Source organism: Arvicanthis niloticus, chromosome 19, assembly GCF_011762505.2.
Source record: "Arvicanthis niloticus isolate mArvNil1 chromosome 19, mArvNil1.pat.X, whole genome shotgun sequence".
Taxonomy (NCBI): domain Eukaryota; kingdom Metazoa; phylum Chordata; class Mammalia; order Rodentia; family Muridae; genus Arvicanthis; species Arvicanthis niloticus.
Window position 1 is genome coordinate 34,491,384 of NC_047676.1, and position 27,629 is coordinate 34,519,012.

The 27,629-nt window shown below is 43.6% G+C and overlaps 2 pseudogenes; one reads left to right on the plus strand and one right to left on the minus strand.

Moving 5' to 3' along the window:
* The window catches only part of LOC117723848 (serine/threonine-protein phosphatase 2A 56 kDa regulatory subunit gamma isoform-like), a 691,904-nt pseudogene that overhangs the window by 73,034 nt on the left and 591,241 nt on the right, over positions 1-27,629 (plus strand).
* LOC117723849 (proline-rich protein 30-like) lies at positions 22,412-25,121 on the minus strand (annotated as a pseudogene).

Sequence of the window (27,629 nt, forward strand, 5' to 3'; positions counted from 1 at the left end):
CTTTTCAGCCTAGCCATCGTGCCAAGACTTGAGACACCCCCGCGTCCCCCTGGAAGTCACTGTGCAAACACAATTCTCCATTACAACTGCTTTTCTTTCTGTTCGCCTAAGGTTTTCCAGATGGCGCGGACCAGGGCACCAATGCCCTGTTTTGTTTCAGAGTGTCTTTTCCATCTAGTTTGCCCTTTCCCCTGTTTGCCTTGTGGCCAAATTCCAAGTGTACACTTGACCAACAGGGGAAACACAGGACGACCCCGGTTGACTCACACGCACATGCCGAGTTTTAGGCGAGTTGTGCAATCCCTGCCAAATCCATAGTTAGTTATCCTGTCCACTTGTCCACACTTGTAGGGGCCACTGCTGGAGCCAGGCCATTGAAGGAGCTAGAAGCTCAAAGTCTTCCTAGACCAGCGGCTCTGCCTCCCAGCTTGGCGGGCCACTTCTTCACAGTAGGGGTCGCTGTGGAGCTGCTCTTCCCCCAGAGACCAATTCCAATGTTCAGTGCCCATCCTATGGATTCTCAGGGCACTAATAAGTGGGACTTTTCCTCAGAGCCAAGTTCTTTTTGGCTGTCAGCTGCCACGGGGTTGAAATCTGATGGTCATTTCCAGACCCCTAAGTGATTTTGTTTCTCAGTGTTTTTGTTTTGTCCACAGGATCAGATTCTGTCAGGCAGGCTGCAGTTAGATTCTATTGGAACTCACACTGCACTCCTAAACACAGAGATGCCTGGCGCCCAGGTGAGAGTATGCAGGGGGTCGATGGAGACCCGGCAGTTTGGATTCCTTTCATGTCCTCTCTGCTCTTTGTTGTTTCTAAACGCTGAAAATTCGTCCAGTTTCTTTCCATTGTTGAATGCATTGCGCAGCTATCATTGGTAAAGGCATGCTTTTGACCTTGCAAGTGTACCAAGGCATGAGGCCCACTCAATGCAGCCCACCTCTGGAGGTCTACAAAATTAGTGTCTGTGGGAATCTCGGTTGAAGCTGCATTCCTTTTGTTGTGAAGAGGTTTTTCCAGAACAGCACGGTCTAGGACGCTAAAGCTCTGCTTTCTGAGCTGTCTTTCTCTCCTGTGTCTTCCTTTCTGCAGTTTCTCCTTGGCTATGGCCCTGGCGTGCCCTTGTCCAGTGTGTAATAGACCAGAAGACGCTAACTGGCGGTTTCTCATTCGCACACCCACGGTTGTGGGCCAGCTTTGCGATCCTGGGGAAGTCCACAGTTAGTCCTTAGCTTTCTTGTCCACAATGTTGGTTGCTAAATGGGAGCCTGACCAATGAATGAGCCGGACCAAAAGAATAAATGGTTCTCAGCTCCGAGCTGCAAGCAGGCGACCTCACAGTAGAGGGCGCCCCGGAGTGGTTAAGAAGTTGGTCCAGGCTTTCAAAGTTCTAAGGCAGTTTGAATGGTCAGGAACTGGTCAGGAACTTGTCCCCTGTGCCTAAGTATTTGAGGGTCTTCCATTGATATGTGTATATGAAAGAACCCAGATGTCCTTCAACAGAAGAATGAATACAAAAAAAATTGGTACATTTACACAATGGAATATTATTCAGCTATTAAACATAATGAATTTGAGAAATTCTTAGGTAAATGGATGGAACTAGAAAATATCATCCTGAGTGAGGTAACCCAATCACAAAAGAACACACATGGTATTTACCCACTGATATGTGGATATTACCCTAAAACCTTGACATAGCCAACATTCAACTCACAGGCCACATGAAGCTCATGAAGAAAGAAGACCAAGTGTGGATGCCTCGGTCCTGCTTAGAAGGAGTAACAAAATTCTCAAGAAAGCAAATATGGAGACAAAGTGTGGGACAGAAACTGAAGGAGGGGCCATCTGGAGACCATTCCACCTGGGTATCCATCCCATGTGCAGTCACCGAAGGTAGATGCTGATGTGGATGTCAGAAAGCACATGCTGACAAGAGCCTGATATAGCTGTCTCCTTAAAGGTCTGCGAGAGTCTGACATATTCAGAGGCAGAGGCTCACAGCTAACCACTGATCTGATCTAGGGGTTCCCAATAGAGGAGTTAAGAGAGAAGACTGAAGGAGCTGAAAGTGTTTGTGACCCCATGAAGAGAGCAACAATACCAACCAACCAGAGCTCCCCAGGGTGTAAACCAGCAGCCTGGGAGCACATAGAGAGGGACCCATGACCCCATCTATACATGTAGGGGAGGATGGTCTTGTTGGGCATAGATGGGAGAGGCGATCCTTGGTCCCATGAAGGCTGAACACTGAGTGGGTGGGAATTGGAAGGTGGAGAGGTGGGAGTGTGTGGGTAGGTGCGATACATTGTCATAGAAGAAGGAGGAGGGGGGGATAGGATAGGAAGTTCCTGGGTGGTGGGGGGAATGTGGTAAGGAGTTAAAATCTGAAATGTAAATATAATATCCAATAAAAAATAAAATAAAATAAAAACAAAATATGAACTTAGACTGTAAATTTGTTGGATAAAACTGTGAGAGGAAGACTAAACTATTTGTCTTATGATAGAACAGTGAGGGGGAAAAGGAATTGTTAGCACACACAAGTTATTTCCATTAGAAAAAAAAACAAAAGAATAAACAGAGCCAGGTGGTGCAGACTGTCCTGCCTTCTTCACTCTTATGCTCTCTCCTGACAGACTCTGCGGTTTGCTGGCATCTTTGGCTAAGGGGCCTCTAGCTTCCAAGTGGGCAGGGCCTATATGTCCTTGTTAAGGAGGAAGTGCAGAAGTGATTCAATTCTTATTGCCTGAACAAAGGAATTATACAACCTGCCCAGGCTCTGAGCAGACTCTTCCCAAAGACTCTCTTCCCTCTAAAGCACTTGGAGCTCCCTGTGATAGAGATACTCTCATATTCAAGTAATGACTTTAAACTTTTGTTAGTTTAACCAATAAGGTTGCAACAAATGTGGTGCTGAGCCACCCAGAAGATCAGGGCAGAACTTCTTTTCACATATACTTTGGTTGCAGTGAGCAGGAAAACCTCAGCTCTTTCTGTTACAAGAGCCAGTGAGTTTGAACAGAAACAGGATGTGAGAGCTGCAGTGGGCAAAGTGGAAGCAGTACTAAAATAGACATTAGGACCTTAAGGCTGGAGGCACAGACTCAGGACCACACTGGAGGGTTGGCTGTAGCCTGACAACTGAGTCAGGAAAGGGAGGGGAGGAGTTTGTACTCAGCACAAAGGATATAACTGGAGGGAGAGTGGGAGAGAACACATCCACTCACTGCCCTCCTCCCTCTTCACTGGACTTTGGAGGAGGAGTCTCTCTCTCTCTCTCTCTCTCTCTCTCTCTCTCTCTCTCTCTCTCTCTCTCTCTCTCTCTCTCTGTGTGTGTGTGTGTGTGTGATTGTGACAACTGTTTTTTTTTTTTCACAAATGCTGAATTCTATTAAACTACCAGGCATTTGTCAGGAAGCTGGCAATGGTCCCTCTGCCCTGCAGTCCACATTCTGTTCATGGGTGGAGATGTAGGCAAACTGCATCAGAAATGGCATGTGAGGTGTTACCTCTATGGAACAGAAAAGAAGGACAGTCATCTCAAATACATTCTTCTCTCTTCAGCCTTCATACTAATTCTCTTAATTTGGCAGTTAATTGGCCAAGGAGCATAGGTTAAATCTTTCAGGGGTATACATGTAAGTTTCACATATACAAGGCATTTCATGTTACTATGCAGAAGAGTACTATCTTAGGGTTACATAGTGAAGCAAGAGACATCATGACCATAGCAACACTTCTTTTAAATTTTATTTTATTATTATTCTATTACTTATTCACTTTGCATCACACTCACTGACTCACTCCCAGTCACCCCCTCCCACAATCATTTTCCCCTCCCCTTCTCCTCTGTGCAGATGGAGGGACCCTGGGTATCCCCTTCACCCCCTTGGCACTTCAAGTCTCTGAGAGGCTAGGTACTTCCTCTCCCTCTGAGGCCAGACAAGGCAGATAAGCTAGTAGAACACACTCCACTTACTCGAAACAAGTTTTGGCATGGCCCCCAATCAGATGTTCAGGACCCACATGAAGGTTAAGCTGCACATCTGATACCTATGAGCTGGGAGGCCTAGGTCCAGCCAGTGTATGTTCTTTGGTTGGTGGTACAGAATCTGAAAACCCTAAAGGTCCAGGATAGTTGACTCTGTTGGTCTCTCTGTGAAGTTCCTATCCCCATCCAGACCTATAATCTTTTTCTTATTCTTCTATAAAAATCCCCAAGCTCTACCCACTATTTGGCTCTGTCCATCTGATTCAGATGCTGGGTGGAGCCTCTCAGAGGACATCATGCTCCTGTCTGCAAACATGACAGAGTATCAATCATACTCACCTATGTGATGGGTCTCTAGTTGGGCTGCTTTTTGGTTGGCCATTCCCTCAGTCTCTGTTCTGTCCTCCATGCCTGCATTACTTATAGACAGGATAAATATTGAGTTGAATGTTTTGTGGTTGGGTTGATGTCTCTATTGCTCCACTGGGGTTTCTGTCTGGATACAGGAAGTGACCCCTTCAGACACCATATCCACAAAAAAGTGAGTCATACCAAGGTCACTCCATTGATTTATGGGTGCCTTCCTTGTCCAGGCCATGTATCATCCTCCTCACCCTGTCCAGTGCAGATTTCCATTAATTTTCATGGCCACCTAGTCATCTATCCTGTCCTGCCGTACACAGGATCTTGAATCCCACATTTCCCTCCCACTCCCCCTCACCCTACCTCAGTTCTCTTCCTCCATCTGTCTATTATGACTATGTTAATGCCCTTTCAAAATGAGAGTCAGGCTTCCTTGCTTGGGCCTTCCATCTTGTTTAGCTTCTTTGGGTTGTGGAGTATAATATGGTACCTGTATTTTATGGACAATATCCACTTCTAAGTAACTACATACCACATATGTCCTTTGGGACTGGGTTACCTCACTCAGCATGCTATTCTCAAATTCCATTCATTTGCCTGAAAAATGCATGATATCTTGAGTTTAATATCCGAATAGTATTCTATTGTGTAGGTGTACCACATTTTTTGTTTTCTGTTTTCCAGGTAAGGGACATCTAAGTTGTTTCCAGTTTCTGGCTATTACAGATAAAGATGCTATGAACATAACCGAGTAAGTGTCTTTGTGAGATATTGGAGGATGTTTTGGGTGTTTCCCCAGGAATGATACAGCTGAGTCTTGAGGTGGAACTATTTTCAGTTTTCTGAGAAAATGCCAAATTGATTTCCAAATTGGTGGTACAAGTTTGCACTCCCACCAACAAAGGAGCCATGTTCCCCTTGCTAAACATCTTCTCTAGCATGGGCTGCCTCTTCAGTTTTTGATCTTAGCCATTCTGATGGGAGGAAAATGGAACCTCAGACTTGATTTGATTTGCATTTCTCCGAGGAATAAGGAATTGAACATTTCTTTAAGTGCTTGTCAGTCATTTGAAATTCTCTGTTGTGAATTCTGCTCAGTTCAGAACCTTAGTTTTTTTTTTTTATTAGATTATTCGTGTTGTTGGTGTCTAACTTCTTAAGTTCTTTGTACATTTTTGATATAAGCCTTCTGTCAGATGTAGGGTTGATGAAGACCCTTTTCCAGTCTGAGGGCTGTGGATTTGTCCTATTGACAGTGTCCTTTGCCTTCCAAAAGATTTTCAGTTTAATTAGGTCCCTTTTATCAGCTGATCATCTAAGAGCCATTGGTGTTCTGTTCAGGGACTTGTAACCTGTACCAACGTAGTCAACAGTATTTCCCACTTTCTCTTCTAAGAGATTTAGTGCACCTAGTTTTATATTGAAGTCCTTGGTTCACTTGGACTTTAGTTTTGTGCAGGGTGATAAGTATCGATCTATTGTCATTCTTTTTCATATAGGCAACCAGTTAGTTGAGCACCATTTGAAGAAGTTCTCATTTTTTGTATGGTTTTGGTTCTTTATCAAATATCAAGTGTCCATAGATGTGTGGGTTTATTTGTGCGTCTTTGATTTGATTCCATTGAACAATGTGTCTGTTTCTATACCAATGCCCTGCAGTGTTTTATTACAATTACTTTGTAGTACAGATTGAGGTCAGGGGTGGTGATTTCTCCCAGTGTTCTTTTATTTTTCGGGACTGTTTTGGCTCGCCTGAGTATTTTGTTTTTCCATATGAAGTTGAGAATTGATCTTTGAAGTTCTGTAAAATAAAATTGTCTTGGAATTTCGATGGAGATTACATTGAATCTGTAGATTGCTTTTGGTAAGATGGCCAGTTTCACTTTTTAATCCTATATATCCATGGGTCTGGGAGATCTTTCCATCTTCTGATATCTTCTTCAACTTCTTTCTTCAGGGACTTGAACTTCTTGTCATGCAGATCTTTTACTTGCTTGGTGAGCATTACACCAAGATATTTCTTTCTAGAGCTATTTATCAGAAGGTCTACTGACTTCTTCGAGTAAATTTGGTATCCACACTCTTTGCTGAAGATGTTTTCAGATATAGGAGTTCTCTTTCCAAATTTTTGGGGTTGCTTGGATAAACTATCATATTCTGGAAAAAATAGCAATACTTTGATTTCTTCCTTTCTAATTTGTATCCTCTTGATCCCCTTTTCTCTTTTTTTTTTCCCCTCACTTTGGAATGCTTTATTCCAATGATAAATGATAAAATGTATTTTCATTGATTTAAGTTTTTACATATGGAATTATCTGGTCAAATTCTTTGTCAGGAAAGAAGCCTATTGTATTCACAGATGTGAAAACGGGAGGACAAAAGGATTTTGACTTTGATGTGTTAGAATTTCAAGCTGAAATTATCTCAACAGACTCATTATTTGAATACACATAATCGATCTAGAAATATTTTTGTGGGGGACTAAAAATGTCAGGATATAGAAGGCTCTAACTCATAAAAGTGCATAGAGATTAGGTTGGACAATTTTGCTGCCCTTGCTTCTGAACTCATCTTCTGCTTCCTCATCTACTTCGAGGAGAGTAGCCTCTGCCACTGACACATGTAACTGCAAACTGAGTAGTTCAATCATGGTTGTCTGAAACCATGAGGCAAAATAAACCTTCCTTCCGTGAAGCTGTTTCTGGGAGGTTTTGTGATCACAATAAGGCAAAATTAACCAACGCCTTGTGATCCAAGTGTTTAACTAGATTGTGTGACCAAGTTACAGATAAATGCCTAGTTTCTTTTTCTACTCCTGAAGCAGATCTTTATATGCACAGTCTTTTCTAAAATGATGGTTTGGGCGGTGAAAAAAAAAAACAACGAATTCTGTTTTTCCTTCTATTTATTTATTTATTTATTTATTTATTTTTGTTGTTTCGACAATCTATATTTTCTTTTTTTTTTCATTTTTTTTATTTTATATTTTATTTACATTTCAGATGCCATCCCCTTTCCCCATTTCCCCTCCCTAGAAAACCCCTATCCCATGCCCTCTTTTCCTTTTTGCTTTTATACAATTTTTTAAAGTGTTAGTTAAAGGTTTTATACGTTTGGTAATGCTCAATCAGAAATGTAACCCAATACCCAACCTAGATATATGAACTGTCTTTGACTGGTGGAGACACGTGGACATCTGCCTCCATGCCCCCTCCTCTCTTTCTCTCTCTTTCTCTCTCTCATCACCTAGCTTCTCCTCTCCTTCATCTTGTCCTCTCCTTTTTCCATCTCTTCCTCTCGGTACTCCTTCCCCCTTAGCTCCTCCTACATATCAAACTTCCTGTTAAAATAACACTTTTCTGTCAAAATGCAATTAGAGCATAATTATTCCTATTTGTACCAGTGAGGTACAAGATAGTCCTAATACCCAGTCCATCATTTTGTTGACTAACCAAAACCTCTGTCATCTCTCCTGACTAAAATACTTAGTTTTGAACCTGGCTTTTTTTCTTGGCTTAGAATAAATGTCAACTGAAAACCTTCCACTCAGATTTTTAATCTCAAAGTAAATAGCCAGGATTGGCTATGAGACTATAGATCTTCAACCCTGTCAGAAATCTAGAATGACTGAGTTAACTGAAATTATGGGAAGCACAAAGCATAGCTTCTAAAAGTTAGCCAATTTCTAGAGACCACTGAACACCTGGGCAGCCCCTATATTACAGAACGTTGGAGCATCAAATCTTCAGCCTTCTGGCCCAGAATCATCTGACAGACCTTAGTGATGCAGGATTATTAAGGGCTGATTACTCTGTCTAGGCAGATATAATCAGTCGACTATTCTGCAAGTGTGTCCTTTACTGGACAGTAATTTGTCTGTAGATGGAAAGAGGCAAGTCTCTGCACAACTGGAGTAACTCCAAGGATGCTCAATTTCTTCTTAGAATCCAAGACAGGAAGCTGTCAGGAGCAGACAGGTCTCTAATCAAAATGAACATTAATATAGAAATGTTTGTAACGTCAATTCTGTGGACTTCTGATGTTTTGAAAACCAACTATCCATGTAAGGTAACCTGGATTGTTGTCTGTTAACTCCTCTCAGCTATTTCTAAATAAAACATAGAGAATACCCTAATAATAAACTCCAAGCCATGAATTTGCTATAGTCCCTTAACTCACAGGCTCACCATCTCAAATCTGTTAAAAAAGTTAAAGAAGGACTGGGTCTAAGCATTGTATTCCTAAATGTGTTATATAGGCACAATGTCCATGAGAGTACCAATATTCATCTCATTTTTATATCAATAAGAAACTCGTACCAATGAAAACCTTAAATTTGAAATCAAAGTAAATTTTGTACCATTTAAGAAATTATAACTTCATCTTGATACTAATTATACAGATTTCTATCAATAGGTTGTGGCTATGCAATAAATCCTAGCTAATCCTCTCTATTCCAACAAAACCTCTACTTTTCCCTAGAAAGACAGTCCAGTATTAACCACCTTAGTCCTCAAGCCCAGGGAATAGTGACACTGACTCTTCATTAACTTTTTCAAGCTGATTACCTGCGTTGAGATATTGGGGGGGGGGGGGAAGAGTAAATTGATAAGCCTCTGACACCGTGTCTTCACTGCATCCAGGTGGAATTCCAGGACATCAGAGGTTTGAGCAGGTCTACTCAGTTTGCTTGATGAGTAGATACACCGAGGCTGTGTGTTCTGCAATATACAATTCTCAGAACAAATTTTATTATCAAGAAAAAATTTTTTTTTCCTAGAGGGCTGACTTTTTTTTTAAGATGTTGGTTCTAACAACTTTTCTTTTTTTTCCCTCTTTTTAAAATTGGTTGTAATATTTACATTTCCCCTATCCCACTCCCCCCACTACTGAGGAACCCTTTATCCCATTCCCCCTCCTTGTGTTTCTATGAGGGTGTGATTTTCCAGTTTCTATGATGCTGTTTCCATTAACATAAACTGCCTCCTAAATTTCTAAATCCTTCCATTTGTGTTATTAAATCTCCTATTTTTCTTTTTTCTTTCTTTTTTATCTTTTTTCCCTTATTTCTCCTTTTTTTCATCTATCTTTTTAAAATTGGGTATTATATTTACCTTTCAGATTTTATCCTCTTACCCCACTTCTTCCCACCCCCCAGAAACCTCCTATCCCATCCCCCCTCCTCATGCTTCTATGAGGCAGTGCCTGCACCTAACCCCCCCACTATCCCCTCCCTACCCTCACTTCCCCCCCCATCTCCCACACTCTGTGTTCATTTTTTATAGGACCAAGAAACTCCTCTCCCATCAATGCCCAACAAGGCCATCCTCCCCTACATATACTGCTGGAGTCATGGGTCCCTCCCTATGTGCTCCCAGGCTGGTGGTTTAGACCCTGGGGGGCTCTGGTTGTTTGGTATTGTTGCTTTCCTCCTGGGGTCACAAAACCTTTCTGCTCCTTCTGTCTTCTCTCTAAGTTCTCCATTGGGAAACACTTGATCATATCAGTGGTTAACTGTGAACATCGTCCTCTGAATGTGTTAGTCTTTGGCAGACCTCTAAGGAGACAGCTATATCATGTTCTTGACAGCATGCACTTCCAACCATCCACATCAGTGTCTAGCTTAGGTGACTATACATGGGATGGATACCCAGGTAGAATGGTCTCCTGATGGCTCCTCCTTCAGTTTCTGTCCCATGTTTTGTTTCCATATTTGCTCCCTTGAGTATTTTTGTTGCTCGTCATAAGTAGAACTGAGGCATCCCCTTTTGGTCTTCTTTCTTCATGTGCTTCATGTGGTCTGCTGGTTGAGTCTCCGCTATTCCAAGCTTTTGGGCTAACATCCGCTTAACAGTGAGTAAATACCATGTGTGTTCTTTTGTGATTGGGTTAACTCACTCAGGATGATAATTTCTAGATCCATCCATTTACCTAACAATTTCTCGAATTCATTATTTTTAATAGCTGAGTAGTACTACATTGTGTAGATGTACCACATTTTTTTGTTTCCATTCCTCTGTTGAGGGACATCTGGGTTCTTTCCAGATTCTGGCTATTATAAATAAGGCTGCTATGAACATAGTGGAGCATATGTCCTTGTTATATGTTGGAGCATCTTCTGGGTATTTGCCCAGGAGTGGTATAGCTGGATCCTCAGGTAATGCTATGTCCAGTTTTCTGAGGAACTGCCAGACTGATTTCCAGAGTGGTTGTACCAGCTTGGAATCCCACCAACAATGGAGGAGTGTTTCTCTTTCTTCCCATCCTTGCCAGCATCTACTATCACCTGAGTTTTTGATCTTAGCCATTCTGACTGGTGCGAGGTGGTATCTCAGGGTTGTTTTGATTTGCATTTCCCTGATGATTAAGGATGTTGAGCATTACTTATGGTGCTTCTGAGCCATTTGAGTTTCCTCAGCTGAGAATTCTTTGTTTAGCCCTGTACCCCATTTTTTAATAGGGTTATATGGTTGTCTAGAGTATAGTTTCTTGAGTTCTTTGTATATCTTGGATATTAGCCCTCTATCGGATGTAGGATTGGTTAAGATCTTTTCCCAATCTGTTGGTTGCCATTTTGTCTTATTGACAGTGTCTTTTTGCCTTACAGAATCTTTGCAATTTGATGAGGTCCCATTTGTCAATTCTTGATCTTAGAGCATAAGCCATTGGTGTTCTGTTCAGCAACTTTTCCCCTGTGCCTAGGTATTTGGAGTCTTCCCCACCTTCTCTTCTATTAGTTTCAGTGTATCTGGTTTTAAGTGAAGGTCTTTTATCCACTTGGATTTGAGCTTTGTACAAGGAGATATGAATGGATTGATTGATTTGCATCCTTCTACATGTTGACCTCCAGTTGAACAAGCACCATTCGCTGAAAATGCTGTCCTTTTTCCACTGGATTGTTTTACCTCCTTTGTCAAAGATCAAGTGGCCATAGGTATGTGGGCTCATTTCTGGATCTTCAATTCTATTCCATTGATCTTTCTGCCTGTCTCTGTACCAATACCATGCAGTTTTTATTACTAATGCCCTGTAGTATAGTTTGAGGTCAGGGACGGTGATTCCCCCAGAAGTTCTTTTGTTGTTGAGAATAGTTCTCTCTATCCTGGGTTTTTGTTGTTCCATATAAATTTGCAAATTGCTCTTTCTATCTCTATGAAGAATTGATTTGGAATTTTGATGTGGATTGCATTGAATTTATAGATTGCTTTTGGCAAGATGGCCATTTTTACTAAATTAATCCTGCCAATCCAGAAGCATGGGAGATTTTTCCATCTTTTGAGATCTTCTTCTATGTCTTTCTTCAGAGACTTGAAGTTCTTGTCATACAAATCTTTCACTTGCTTGGTTAGATTCACTCCAAGATATTTTATATTATTTTTAACTATTGTGAAGGTTGTCATTTCCCTAATTTCTTTCTCAGCCTGTTTATCTCTTGAGTTTAGAAAGGCTACTGATTTGTTTGAGTTGATTTTATATCCAACCACTTTGTTGAAGTTGTTTATAAGGTTTAGGAGTTCTCTGGTGGAAGTTTTAGGGTCACTTATGTATACTATCATATCATCTGCAAATAGTGAAATTTTGACTTCTTCCTTTCCTATTTGTATCTTTTTGGCTTACTTTTGTTGTCTAATTGCTCTGGCTAGGACTTCCAGTACTATATCGAATAGGTAGGGTGAGAGTGGGCAGCCTTGTCTAGTCCCTGATCTTATTGGAATTGCTTCAAGTTTCTCTCCATTTAGTTTGATGTTGGCTACTGTCTTGCTGTATATTGCTTTTACTATGTTTAGGTATGGCCCTTGAATTCCTAATCTTTCCAAGACTTTTAACATGAAGCGATGTTGAATTTTGTCAAATACTTTCTCAGCATCTAGTGAGATGATCATGTGGTTCTTTTCTTTGAGTTTATTTATGTAGTGGATTACATTGATGGATTTCCAAATATTGAACCATCCCTGCATTCCTGGGGTAAAGCCTACTTGATCATGATGGATGATTGCTTTGATGTGTTCTTGGATTTGGTTTGCAAGGATTTTATTGAGTATTTTTGCATCAATATTCATAAGAGAGATTGGTCTGTAGTTCTCTGTCTTTGTTGGGTCTTTGTGAGGCTTAGGTATGAGTGTAATTGTAGCTTCATAGAATGAATTGGGTATTGTTCCTTCTGTTTCTGTTCTGTGGAATAGTTTGAAGAGAATTGGTATTAGGTCTTCCTGGAAGGTCTGATAGAATTCTCCACTACAACCATCTGGTCCCGGACTTTTTTTGGTGGGGAGGTTTTTAACGACTGCTTCTATTTCTTTAGGGATTATGCAACTGTTTAGATGGTTTATCTGCTCCTCGTTTAACTTTGGTACCTGGTATCTATCTAGAAAATTGTCCATTTCATCCAGATTTTCCAATTTTGTTGAGTATAGGCCTTTGTAGTAGGATCTGATGATTTTTTTAAATTTCCTCTGTTTCTGTTGTTATGTCTCCCTTTTCAGTTCTGATTTTATTAATTTGAGTACTGTCTCTGTGCCCTTTGGTTAGTCTGGCTAAGGGTTTGTGTATCTTGTTGATTTTCTCAAAGAACCAGCTCCTGGTTTTGTTGATGTTTTATATAGTTCTTTTTGTTTCAACTTGGTTGATTTCAGTCCTGAGTTTGATTATTTCCTGCGTCTACTCCTCTTGGGTATATTAGCTTCTTTTTGTTCTAATACTTTCAGGTGTGCTGTCAAGTTATTAATGTATGCTCTTTCCATTTTCTTTGCGTGGGCACTTAGAGCTATGATTTTTCCTCTTAGTACTGCTTTCATGGAGTCCCACAAATTTTGACATGATGTGTCCTCATTTTCATTTAAATCAAAAAAGTCTTTAATTTCTTTCTTTATTTCTTCCTTGACCAAGTCATCATTGATCAGAGCATTCTTCAGTTTCCACGTGTATGTGGGCTTTCCGTTGTTTTTTGTCCATGTCAAAGACGAGTCTTAGTCCATTGTGGTCTTATAGGGTACAAGGGATTATTTCAATCTTTTTGTATCTGTTGAGGCCTGTTTTGTGACCAATTATATGGTCTATTTTGGAGAAGGTACCATGAGGTGCTGAGAAAAAGGTACATTCTTTTGTTTTAGGATGAAATGTTCTATAGATGTCAGTTCAGTCCAATTGGTTCATAACTTCTGTTAGTTTCATTGTGTCTCAGTTTAGTTTCTGTTTCCATGATCTGTCCATAGCTGAGAGTGGGGTGTTGAAATCTTCCACTATTATTGTATGAGGTGCAATGATGTTGTTTCCTGTTATTTTTGTTATTGGCAGTGGTGTTACGTTTGTATAGCTTCCTTCTTTTAGGGTTGTTGGAAGATTACTTTCTTGCTTTTTCTAGGTTGTAGTTTCCCTCCTTGTGTTGGAGTTTTCTGCCAATTATCCTTTGAAGGCCTGGATTTGTGGTAAGATATTGTGTAAATTTGGATTTGTCATGGAATATTTTGGTTTCTCCATCAATATTGATTGAGAGTTTTGCTGGGTAAAGTAGTCTGGGCTGGCATTTGTGTTCTCTTAGGGTCTGTATGATATCAGTCCAGGATCTGGCTTTTATAGTCTCTCTTGAGAAGTCTGGTGTAATTCTTATAGGTCTGCCTTTATATGTTACTTTACCTTTTTCCCTTACTGCTTTTAGTATTTTTTCTGTGTTTTGTATATTTGATGTTTTGATTATTATGTGATGGGAGGTATTTCTTTTCTGGTCTAGTCTATTTGGGGTTCTATAGGAGGGATAGCCAAGGAAAAAGTCCTGACAAGAAGCCAAAAGTCTCCATAGGCTGACCCATAGTTCTGTTTGGGAGCTATGGCCCTGGGATGTTTTACAGCAGGGGGCATTCCAGTTGGTGGCAACCTCAGGGCTCACACTCTGGACCTCTTCTCTACCAGCTATGACTTGTCCAGGAGTTCTGAGAGGCTGTCAGCAGGACCAGCTGAAATCCGAAGGTGATTTTAAACTTAGTAGGTGATTTTGTTTCTCAGAGGACTCTCTTTGCTGTCAGGAGTGGACTCTGTCATGCAAACTAAATTAACAAGAAAGATATAGGCAAAAGCTAATGGACAAAATTATGTCTATGAACATTTCATGGTTTCCATGATCATTATGTAACTTTGATATCAATTTGTGGTTCTTTCTTGAAAACCTTTGTACCTCTGAGCTTGGTTTTCATAGACTTTTCAGAATCATAAGACTGATCTTCATCTGGTCATCAATATACAGGATTTAAAACACTTACTTGACTTCATTAATATGGATGTCAATCACTGATATCTGGAGTTATTACTAAGATCATCCTTAAATCACTATTGACTTGTACCAAAACAACCCTCCTCATTTGAGTAAAACATGAATCTACTTAAAGTAGAGTCAATCCTTTATGTAAAAAAATGTTCAAGCTTTAAACAAAAATCTAATCAGTTTGATAATCAGAATAGATCCAGGTGAACAGTTCTCCTGAACCTAGTATAACAGAACCTGTAGCTTCCCATGTGAGTTCAAGGAGGTGACCTTTGGTCTTCTGCAAGAACAGTAAGTGCTCTTAGGTGCTGAGCTATTTATCCAGTCCCCAGTCATTTTGCTTATCCAAAGAATTCTGTTCTTGAAGAGATTTTATTAGTGTATTGTGCAAGTCTGCAACTAGAGAAGGGAGCAAAGGCAGAGATAAGGCAGGCAGTCAAAGCAATGCTTTCATTCTTTTTTTTTCTTTGTGGGGAGCCAACAGAAAGCAGCTATCATTCTTGCAGCCATCTTGAGCCATATACCCTGACCAGAGACTTGATTAAATTAGCCTACAACAGCTGTGCACACTGTGATAACACCTTGTTTTAGATTCCCAGGATCTTCCCTTGGGTGTGTGAGACTTAAAAGTGTGTGACTTAAGGGTGTTACTTAGAGATCACATTTAGAGACAAGACCCAAGGGCATGATTTAAAGGTGTGACTTAGAGGCATGGCTTAGAAGTGAGACATATAAAAGGCAGGAAACACTAGGAACAGAGAATCAGACACTTCAGAGAGTACAATTTGGAGTAGGAATTAAGCATTAGGACAGTACAACTTAGAGTACAACTTGGAGTAGGAATTAGGCATTGAGGAAGAAGACACTAGGAACTTGGAGGCACTAGGGACTAGGAACTAGGAACTAGGGACTAGGAACTCAAGACTTGGGACTTGGACTAGAAAGAGAGACTGAAGAATGAATGGGATTGAATCACACTCTGTCTGGTCTCCTTCTTCACATCCACCCTCACCCTCTCTTGCTGAACCCCAACCCGAAGACTTGAGCAGCATGGGGCAGTGCAGGCTCTAACAATTTAGCCCCAAGGCTTTTGGCAGTGCAGGTTCCAACACTGACAGAATGGTCAGAGACATTTTGGCTCCCAAACGTGGGGTAGTGCACTTCTCAACATTTTTGAAGCCCAAGAGTTAGGAAGTTAGGCCCGAAATAATTCTTTCTTTCTTTCTTTCTTTCTTTCTTTCTTTCTTTCTTTCTTTCTTTCTTTCTTTCTGACAAAGTGTCCTGAAGCCCAGACTGACTTTGAAAGCCTGATCCCCTGCCTCCACCTCCTGAGGTTGCAGGTGTATATACTCACACTTTTCTTATACATGGGATGTCCTTAGACCAGAGATCATCAGCCATTTTTAAAAATCTTGTTTGGGATGTGCCTCAAAACAGAATGGGTGCAACTCATACCCAAGTGGACTAGATAACTATGCTGAAATCCCTGGATGTCAGCTGCTGAGTCACAGAAGTCAATCAGGCAAATGAGGAGGGGCCCATTGTCTTTCCTTTTCCCCTTGATTTCCTTAGTAGCTTTCCTATTTCAATGTAGTGTCAATTTATGTCTTTAGCTTTCAGTATGCCCACCTTTCTGTCTTTCCTTTTCTCTTCTGAGACAGTCTCATGTAGCAGGGTAGACTCAACTTTGCTATATAGCTGAAGCTGACAAAGGATGCCAATGATGGCTATTCTTGATGATCAACTTGATTACATCAACTCAAACTAACTAAAATTTAAAAATGGAGAGCACACTTGGGAGGGATTTTCCTCTTAACTTGAAAGAGGAAGATCCATGTCTAATGTGGAATTTTTAAAATTTTTTCATTTTATTTATTTCATGGGCATTGGTGTTTTGTCTGTATGTATGTCTGGGGTGAGGGTGTCAGATTCCTCTGTAATTGGAGTTCTAGACAGTTGTGAGATGCCACATGGTTGCTGGGAATTGAAGCCAGATCCCCTGGAAGAGCAGCCAAGTGATCTTAACTACATAGTCTTCTCTCCTGCGCCTTTAATCGGGAACTTGCGGTAGGAAGACACACCCTTAATTTGGGCCACACCTTCTGCTGATAACTCAAATAAATAGAACGTGGAAAAAGGAAGCCCTGGCTTTTTGCTCTGGACTTGCTAGCAAGTGTATTCCTTCTGTGGCATTAGAGACTACTTTGGGATTCCAGCTTCTACTGAAGACCAGCTGAGTCATTGAGCCTTGGGGACTGAGAACCTTTGGATTCTTGGATTTTCCATTCATAGTCAGACATCATTAGATTAGCTGGAGCACATCCTAGTCTTTTGGAGACCAGAGTTACTTCCAACTCAGAAGACTGGACTTGAGAATTTGCAAACCATCAGCGGTCAGCACAGTGCCTACCACAAGGAATCCCTTGCTGCAATGTCCTGTGTACACTATAAATTTTCCTCTAAACTCACCTATGGCACCATCATCTTTGATGGGCTCCATATCTCCCTCTGCGATTTAAAGAAGCAGATTATGGGGAGAGAAAAGCTGAAAGCTGCCTATAGCGATCTGCAGATCACCAATGCAGAGACGGAAGAAGAATATACTGATGTTAATGCACTAATTCCTAAAAATTCATCTGTAATAGTCAGAAGAATTCCTATCAGAGATGTTAAGTCTACAAGCAAGAAACGTGTTATAAGTCGAACTGAGCCAGTGATGGGAGCTACAAAAGCAATTGGTGACCCTTCTGCATCTCTTTCTCTGGCCCAGCTTACAAAGACTGTCAATCTGGCCGAAGCCAATGCTTCTGAGGAAGACAAAATTAAAGCAATGATGTTGCAATCTGTCCGTTTATACAACCCAATCAATTACATGAAGAAAAGTCTGGTAAGTCTGCCACCTCCATCCTACACCTGCTTTCGTTGTGGTAAACCTGGTCATTATATTAAGAATTGCCCAACAAATGGGGATAAGAACTTTGCAACTGGTCCTAGGATCAAAAAGAGCACTGGAATTCCTACAAGTTTTCTGATGGAAGTGAAAGATCCTAACATGAAAGGTGCAATGCTTACCAACACTGGAAAATATGCAATACCGATTATAGATGCAGAGGCCTATGCAATTGGGAAGAAAGAGAAACCACCCTTCTTACCAGAGGAACCATCCCCATCTTCAGAAGAAGGTGATCCTATCCCAGAGGAGCTCCTGTGCCTCATCTGCAGAGACATTCCTACAGATGCCGTTGTCATTCCATGCTGTGGAAACAGTTACTGTGATGAATGTATAAGAACAGCACTCCTGGAGTCCGATGAACATACATGTCCAACATGTCATGAAAATGATGTTTCTCCTGATGCTTTAGTTGCCAACAAGTCTTTACGGCAGGCTGTTAATAACTTTAAAAATAAAACTGGCTATACAAAAAGACTACGAAAACAGTTACCTCCACACCCAACACCAACACCAACACCAACACCAACACCAACACCAACACCAATACCAACACCAACACCAAGACCACTCATCCAGCAGAACCTGCAGCCTCTGATGAGGTCTCCCATATCGAGACAGCAGGATACTCTGAAGATTCCAGTGACATCTTCCTCAGCTAACCCAATTCCCTCTATATCTTCATTAATTTCAAATCCATCTTCTTTGGCCTCTTCTGTGCCTGGGAACCCATCTTCTGCCCCAGCTCCAATACCAGGCAGAGGAAAGAGCTGCAAATACCATGCCAAGTCCAGATTTCATGGATTCCACCCATCTAGGTCAAGGTCACCTCCCTATAGACTATACCACTCCTGGTCCAGATCTCCTCAAGCATTTAGGGGACAGTCTCCCACTAAACACAATATATCTCAAGGAGAAACAGAGCGTGAGTATTTTCATAGATACAGAGAAGGTCTACCCCCTTATGACACCAAAGCCTATTATGGGCAGAGTGTTGACTTTAGAGACCCATTTGAGAAAGAACGCTACCAGGAATGGGAGAGGCAATATCGACAGTGGTATGAGAAGTACTACAAAGGGTACACAGTGGGAGTGCAGCCTAGACCCTTGGCCAACAGAGAAGACATTTGGAGAGAGTGGCTGAAACTTCAGGGAGACTTTGGGGTCCTCAAGAATTAGAAGCTACATCCACAAGAAGGGTTCAATGGGCTCTGAACCAGCCAAGAGATGACAGCACACACAGCTTTGCAGACATGCTTGTCCCTGGTGAATTCTGAAGCCAAAGGTGCCCCCCACCCCCCAATGACCAAAAACAGAGGCTTACATGAGACAGAAACCTGGAAAGGACAGACATCCAAGCAATGTGGAGAGAATACACCTTGAAATCCTTCAATATACTACTCACTGGCAGGAGCCAGAGAAAAACTCAGGAAGAGCCTCATGCTGCCTCTGTGAACTTCAGAGCTGTGACTGTGCCCCACATGACCAGGAGTCTGGAAGTGTCTTTATCTTGTCCTCCTGACTGTTCAATTGATTTGTTAAGGAATATTTTCTTAAGTCTATGTAGAATCATTGCCTTCTGATGGACAGTGTACACAAATAAAATCTTTCCTCTCCACCACCTTCCTGTGTAAGTGTTTTTCAGGGGTAAAATCAGGATTGGAGTCTGGGGTTGGAAGTGGTCACTAATCAAGTCAGAGGAATTTCCCTGCAGGTGGAGTTTCATTAGAAGTGGGATGTGGACACTAACAGGCTTGGCAGGGACAAAAGCATGGCCCACCCACCTGGGTTTCTTGTATTGATTTCCAGAAGAGGGCAGAGTGGAGCAGTGGGAAAGGGGGTGAAGATGGAGTCTGCAAGTGATCTGCAGGTTACAATGACAAAAAGGAACAATATGTTTCCAGGGTTTTTTGTGAACTAGAACTTTCAACTGTATCATTTGCAAAGCACTATTTTAGGTTTCTCTCTCTCTCTCTCTCTCTCTCTCTCTCTCTCTCTCTCTCTCTCTCTCTTTCTCTCTCTCTGTCTCTCGTCTCTCTCTGTCTCTAATGCTCAATTTTTTCAATGCTAGATCTTGGCAGTGTAGGCAATATCTGGTAACTTTTATTCTGTTTTACAATTTTGAGATTACTGTTTATTAAGAACATGTTTCTACTCTTTCCTCTTTCCAAACCCTCTCATGCATACATCTCAGCTCTCTTTTAAATTCCTAGCCATTTTGTTCTTTAATTGCTATTGTGTAGACAGCCGTGCCCTCTGGTGGCGGAGGCCTTAATAGCAAGCCACCAGCAGAAGCGCCCTGATAAGCAGGCCCTCTGTGTTCTGGAGCAGTCTCCTGTCTCTGTGTAGTATGCAAATGGGGTGCAGGAGCGAATGGGAATGCAGGAGCCGGTGGACTTGCAGCCCAGCTAGTAGAACATACTCCACTTACACACAACAAGTTTTGGCATGGCCCCCAATCAGATGTTCAGGACCCACATCAAGGTTAAGCTGCACATCTGATACCTATGAGCTGGGAGGCCTAGGTCCAGCCAGTGTATGTTCTTTGGTTGGTGGTACAGAATCTGAAAACCCTAAAGGTCCAGGATAGTTGACTCTGTTGGTCTCTCTGTGAAGTTCCTATGCCCTTCCTGACCTATAATCCTTTTACTTATTCTTCTATAAAAATTCCCAAGCTCCACCCACTATTTGGCTGTGTCCATCTGATTCAGATGCTGCTGTGTGGAGCCTCTCAGAGGACATCATGTTCCTCTCTGCAAACAGGACAGAGTATCAATAATACTGGGATGGGTCTCTAATTGGGCTGCTTATTGGTTGGCCATTCCTTCAGCCTCTGTTTTGTCCCCCATGCCTGCATTACTTACAGATCTTTCCTCCTGCACCTCCAGCTCATGTTGTTTGTTTGTTTTGTGTTTGTTTCTTTGGTTGTTGTTGCTGTTGCTTTGTGCTTCCTTCTCTTCCTGGAGCTTCCCAATTCATACAGCAATCAGGGCTTAGATTACTAGGTCCAGTTTACAGAAAGAAAAGAATTCAGTCTCCAGATGCTTGAAGACAGACAAGACAATCTGCCTTCCTGGAAAAGGCCAGAGTAAGAACCCTGGACCAGCTCCCATAATCCTGCTTGGGTAGACAGTCCAGCCTTCTCAGACCTGCACAGCTTTCAGTCTAATTTTGGATGTCTCAACTGCTCTACTCAGGTGAAAACAGCACCCGAGTGGCAGTGTGGGGTGATCCCACTAGAAATGGACAGGGTCTAAAGCAGAGGTAAGGCTCACCTCTGCATCCCCAGGCTACCCTGGAATCGCCCTGGGCCAAGGTATCACCTGTTCCCTAGTGGCCCTGCAGTTCTCACAACGCCATTCTTTATGCCAGTCTTGGCAGCTCCTCCTCTGCCCGCAGTGATGGCAGTGATGGCAGCCATGAGCAGCCCAGTCTTGGGGTCTATCCAAAGCCTGCACATTGGGGCGGGGCCTGGTAGAGCTCCACACCCAGGCACTGGTACATCCTGCCTCAGCATTCACTGCCAGCCCCACAGAACACAGGACATGCTTAGCCCCACCTCCGAAAGCTGCAGAACCTGGTGCTCTAGTTTCCTGGAAGACTCTGGTCCCTCTCAGCACTGTAGACTGGCCACCACTCAAAACACCTGATCTGCTGCTCCCGAGAACCCCTGGGTCGCGCAGGCGTTCAGTGTGCAAGCTCCACAGTCCTGGGTCTCACTCTATGCAAGCTCAGGACCCCAATTCGCAACAGCCCTAGCAGGATGCTCTGTCATGGACCCCTAACCTTGAATGAGGACTAAGCTGCCATCTTTGTGTGGGGCGTGGAAGGAGGGCCTGGAAGACATACTGAAGATAGTAAATCTTGAATTAAAAAGTTCTCAGACTGGGGCAGTCCCAACTTGAGGAGAATTACACAAACTAACACAAGCAGGGCCTTTATGTGTTGCTCCTGGGAGGAAGTGGTTTCTCCTGGGTCATGGTGAGGAAAGACACTCCAAACAGATTCACTGATTCCTAATATCTTAATAGGAGGAAACCAGTTCCCACTTTGAAAGCATCCTCCGCAGCTGATTGGACTCTTTCTTATGGCTTGACATCCTCTTCTGGAACACAGAAGTTATGGGTGGTGGTTGCTCCTGATAGGTGTCTTCTAAGGGCTGTGGATGGTCTTCCCTCCCCTCCCCTTCTCTCCCTCTCCTTTTTCCTCCTTTTGTCTCTTCTACTCTCTTTTCTCCTCTCCCTCTCTTCCTCTTTTCTGTCTCTCAGTCTCTGTCTCTCTTTCTCTGTCTCTCTCTCAACCTTTCTCTCTCTCTCTCTCTCTCTCTCTCTCTCTCTCTCTCTCTCTCTCTCTCTCTCTCTCTCTCGTGTGTGTGTGTGTGTGTCCCAACTGAAGACAGAAGACATTGGATCCCCTGGAACTAGAGTTACACTTGTGAGGTGCCCAGTGGTGCTGAGACAGCATCTCTCTAGCCCTTCTGAAGGAGCCTTCTAGTTTCTGGTCTGTGCATGTGCTGTACATGATACTTGTGCTCTCCTATAATGAGTTGCTAGCAATGTCCTTCCCTGTGAGGACAATGAGCGGCTGCATCCTAGTCAACCCAGGCTGTCCCTGGAGAAATAGACCTATCGGCCTAATCTTTGATTCAATTATCTGTCCAGGGACTTGAATTAAACATGAGAAGGGCCTTGTAGAGGTCTCTAAGCATCAGGTACTAGAGTGGACTCTAGTATGTAGCATTTGGTGTCCTTCACCCTTCCGTCCCCCAGCGTTTTGTGGGACTGGCCTTATCCTATTGCCATTGATTCTATTCTGTGGACATTGTGGACACAAACACAAGATTCTCAGGGTTAGGCTTTATTGGATACACTGAAGGGCAAATGAGGCCTTGGGTGCCTCTGGTCCCTTCAACTAGGGGAGAGCACACTCCACAAGGGGTTCCCAGGGTTCAGGACAGGAGAACACACCTGGCTTCTGGCCAGCCAGCCCTTCAAGGTGTCTCTGTGCCACCCCAAGGACTGAGAAGTCCTGGTAGGGAGGGTGGAGTTTGGAAGGGGTGTTCCAGAGGGTCTCCGCTGCTCTGGAATTAAGATGGAGACTTTCATGGAATAGACCCTAGGGACACAGACCACTTTGAGACAGAAGGCCTGGGCTTTGTGGAAACAGTGACCTGTATTGGCTCCTGAAGTAGAGACCTGAAGCACTGGCTGGGTTTTGGTGATTGAAGGTCTACAGATCAAAGGCTCCCAGTCTGGAAGATTGTGCCAGTGGTTTGCACTGATGCTCGGGTTGCAGGCTTTTGACTCTGGAGGGTCTCTGCCTGGGACTCTACATCCACCAGTCTTTTTCTTCTTTTGTTTGGCAACAGATGCAAAGCCTTGGCCTGGCCCCGAGGCAGGTAGAGGCCAAAGCCAATGCCTATTCGGAGAGGCCCAGATTCCTGGCCCTGGGCACAGGGCAGTAGTTGTGGGAAGGCAAGCAGCCGAGGTATAGTCTTGTACTTGGGGGTGGGACAAGATGGGGTGCGGAGCTGGAGGCACACTAGACATATGGGGTACTCCACTACTGGGGCCGGGCCAGTTGTGCCTAGCCACATGTGCTGCAGAATCTATAGCTGTAGGTCTTGTGCAATTCTGTGGTGCCCCACATGGGCCACCAGGGCTTTGGCAAGGGCCCCTGGGTCCTTGAATTCTGTAGGGTCCACCTTGCTTGGCACACATCCCCCTGCCACCCCAGAGGACCTGATGCTTCTGGATGGAGGCCACTGCCATGCTTGCTTGTTCCTCTGAATTCCTTGAGAAGATGACGTGGGGATGGGGGATGTGATCCTGGAGCTTTGAAAGTCCTGGAGGGATGAAGCGGACTGGTAGGAGTGAGGAGAGGAATTTTGTAGCTGGGAAAGAGAGGAGGAGCTGGTAAGAGGGGGAGAGAGACAGAGCTGATAGTTGGAGGGAAAGGTGGAGTGAGGAGAGGGGAGTTGTTCACCAAAATAAGTATAGTTTTGGCAAAAGCAAGAGGAGGATCCTGGGAGAGAGGAAGAGTAGGGAAGAGGAACAAAGTCAGAATTCGAATCCAAAGAGTAGAAGTGAGGTCCAGGAGACGGGGTCTGTGTCAGAGCAGAAATTAAATATGCCTGCGTGGTGGTGGGCAAAGGAAAGTGGGAAGAAGGGAGGGTCTGATGGGGAGAAAGAGATGCTAAGTTGGGTGGAGGGGAGTCCATGAACTGTGAGAGGACCTGAGGGGGACATTCTGGGGGTACTGGATACTGTAGCAGCACCTGATCCTTGTTTTGATGCAACATTGTCTTGAATCCAGGTGGGAAGCAGATGGGGTGACAAGACTAGTGGTTAGAGACCTAACAGTCAGTGTGGGGATCTCTGAAGCCAGCTGTGGCTGGTGGTTAAGATTGCTTTCTGTGCACAGTGTGGCTGCAGCAGCCTCGTTCTGCTGCAGGCATCAGCAGCAAGCCATAGGGACAAGCGGCCTCTTCTACCTGGCTGTGGCGTGCTCAGTCCAGAGTCTGCATCTAATCTTGGCTCCTCACGTTTCCTCAGCCATTGGCTGGGGATGTATGGAGATGGAGAATGAGAGCTGTCCCTGGGGAGCTGAGGGACAACCACAACTCTCTGGGTGGAATCAGGAGAAAGACACAGTCTGTAGGACCTGCAGAGAAAAAGACAGAGGTCAAGATGTCAGAATGATTGGTCGACTTCTGGATTCTGTGTCAGGTGCTCATTTCCAGTGTGAACTCAAGACCCTCAATGTGAGGTCTTTGGATGTAGTTCAGCTGGTACATCGTTTGTCTAGCATGCACCAAGTCCTGGGCATGACTCCAACACCACGTAAGGGTGGCATGCTGGCACAAGCCTGTAATCCCTGTGGGGATATAAGGAGCTTGAGGCTAGCCTGGGCTCCATGAGTCTGTCTCAAAACAACGAAGACCAGCACTTTGTCACCTTTGAGGTCAGAAAATCTGGCAAGGTGTTGTAGAGAAGGTTAGAAAATTGGAGGTTATGGCTGGAAAGAAGGAGGGACTGGGGGGAAATGGGCAGCAAAGAGCACTGAAGGCCAAAATGGGGAAAGGACTGGAGAGGACTGTTCGGTGCTTTACCAACTTGTGTGCCTTCCACCGTTTCAAAAGACACTTCACCCAAATAGGGGACCTGGAAGAGAAAGTAGAGTCACAGAACAGTCTATCTACCCTCTTCTCGCCCCCACACTCAGACCCCTAAACTGACGCTGACCCAGGATTCCAGTCTGAGCAGTGCCCTCAGTCCTTTTTCTGGTACACAGAGCTCTTCTGTAGTATAGGGTTTTGTCCTAATCCTGACACACAGATTTTGTAAGTATCCTAGTTTCCTGGCTTGCTGGTTCCCCTGGCCTCTTGTCACCCTCAACACCTCAACCCTCAATCCTTCTCCCTCAGCCTGGCCTTGGCTCAGAAGGATTATCAGAGCCAGTGGCAGCAACAGTAGGGCCAGCTGGTAAAAGGCTCCAAGAGACTGAGGCTTTGCCTAAGGGGCAAAGCCCCAGTGGGAGCTGAGGGGCTCCTTCCCTGAGAGCAGCTCTCACTCTCTGGCATCAAAAGCCTGTGTCACAGAGGTCAGATAATGATATCATAGATTCTGCCTTCTCCTCACCCTCAATGCTCTGGGTGTTTCTCAGGGACTTACAAAGGCTGTTTTGGTAAAAATTTTCAGGTAGAATTGTTTGATGTACACCCACAAACCTAGCTCTGCTTGTCTGCTCTTAACATGTACAGCTCCAGGAGGCAGGGCTGAGCCTTGCAACTTCCTCATTGGCTGCTGTCTGAGGGAAGTAACTGTGCTCCATACCCTTTCACCTTTGGAATATTACTGTATATTTTAGAAGCTACTTCAAAAGATTTTGTTTATTTAGATGTATGTCACATGCTTGCATGTGCCCTGGAAGGCCTGAAGAGGGTTGGATCCCCTAGAGCTAAAGTTTTAGACACTTGTGAGTCTCCTGATATGAGTGCTGGGATCTGAATTCCAGGCCTCACAAGCAGCAAGTGCTCTTAACCACTAAACATCTCTTCAGCCTCTTACCTGTTTTCTTTTTTTTTTTTATTTTATTAAATGGTTTATTTTCTTATTCTATGTGTATTGGTGTTTCACCTGTATGATGAATGTATGAGGGTGTGTCTCAGGGTTTCTATTGCTGTAACTACCATGAGCAAAAACCAAGTTGGGGAGGAAAGAGTTTATTTGGCTTATACATCCAGATCATAGTCCATCACTGAAAGAAGTCAAGGCAGGAACTAAAGCAGGACTGGAAGGAGGAGCTGATGCAGAGTCCATGCAGAGATACTGCTTACTGCCTTGCTACATATGGCTTGCTCAGCCTGATTTCTTATAGAACCCAGGACTACCAGCCCAGGGGTAGCACCACCCACCATGGGATGGGCCCTCCCCCATCAATCTCTAATTGAGAAAATGCCTTACAGTTAGATCTATGGAAGCATTTCTTCAACTGAGGCTCCTTTCTCTCTGATGACTCTAGCTTGTGTCAAGTTGACACACAAAATCAGCCAGTACAGGGCATCATATCCCTTGGAACTGGAGTCATAGACAGTTGTGGACCAGCTTGTGGGCGCTGGGAATTGAGTCCTCTGGAGGAACAGCTAATGTCTTAACCACTGCACCCTCTCTACAAAAAGTGAAAAGTTTCCTATGAAAGCTATCTAAGGGGAGAATTGAAAAGGTCCTAAGTGGAGAAAAGAAAACTTCTATCAGGAAAAGGGAAAAGTTCTATTCTATGTGCTACTCTAAGTCATGTGTCACCAGACCCTGCTTGGAAATCCACACAGTTAACAGTTCTTTGGTCAACTGGATTCCTGAGCAGATGCTAGTCCTGCATTCCCAGGAGAGAAATGGTTAGAGGGAAACAGCTCAGTGTAGAGATGAAGCTTCAGGACAGGGAATCTCCTCTCCACCTGCACACTTTTCCAATGCCTCTTTCTGTCTCCTGTTTTATTTCCTGTGTTTGGGATGAACACATGGAACATTTCTATGCTGTAGTCTTTTGTGTCTAGACAGAAGGCAGGCAGAGAGCGGCTAGCATAGCTGGGTTCCATGCTGCCCTGGACTGGAGGCATATTAGCTTGGAAGCAGACAGCAAGCAACTGGAAAGCAGTTTGTTGAGGGACTGTCAAGTGAAAAAGGCAAAGGTTGTTTTTAGAGTGTATAAAACAGAAACAACACACCAAGGAGGTGAGGGGCAAGAAGAGAACCAACCAAAGCCACACTGCAATAAGCAAGTCTGTAGAAGGACAGGGCCCTCCTGCTAGTGTGGGAGTCTCTGAGTGAAACCATTTAACATCTCAGCCTGGCACTGTGATGCTCTCCTGTCAGTCCACCCTTCTGGTGGCAGGCTGCAGGATGGTCTGTTAGTGGTGCTTCTTTCAGTGAAAGTGTGTAATAGTGAATAGAAAGGGGCTCAAAATGAAAGTACAAAAAGGTCCCTTTGCCTGCCACCTAGATTTGGGGGAAATGAAATGCATCTAAAGTTTTAAAATAGGACTTCCCTAGAGCAAACCGGAATATGCTAGGCCATGATATTCTCCTGTACTGCTGAATGCCTTTGCTAGAATCCCCAGATCTGGTGCCCTGCTGACTAAGACACCTGCAGAAAAAGTCTATGTGGTTTGGTTGATCCCTGGCTAGCTATGGCTAACTTTTAAGTCTCCTGGAATCACAGTCAGGCAGCACTGGAAGGCACCTATGTTCAAACCATTTCACATCTAGTTTGAGCTGGTTTGACTCCTTCTCCTGGAGTGACCTGGTGCTCAGAGCCAAGAATCAGCGCCTATAAAGAAAAGTGGTAAAATCAAGAAGCCTCAGATACAGGAAAACAGGGGCCTGCCACGGAGATGATGGTTTTATAGGAAAACTTGACAGAGCTCTGGAGAAGAAACCAGTGGCACTCAGTGTAAGAAGAGCTCAGAAAAATACTCACTGCTGGTCCCCCACGGGGCTGACACCAGGAGTCCCCCAGTTGGGCTGAGCCACTAAAAGTGCAAGTTACACACATGTGGGTCACTCTTA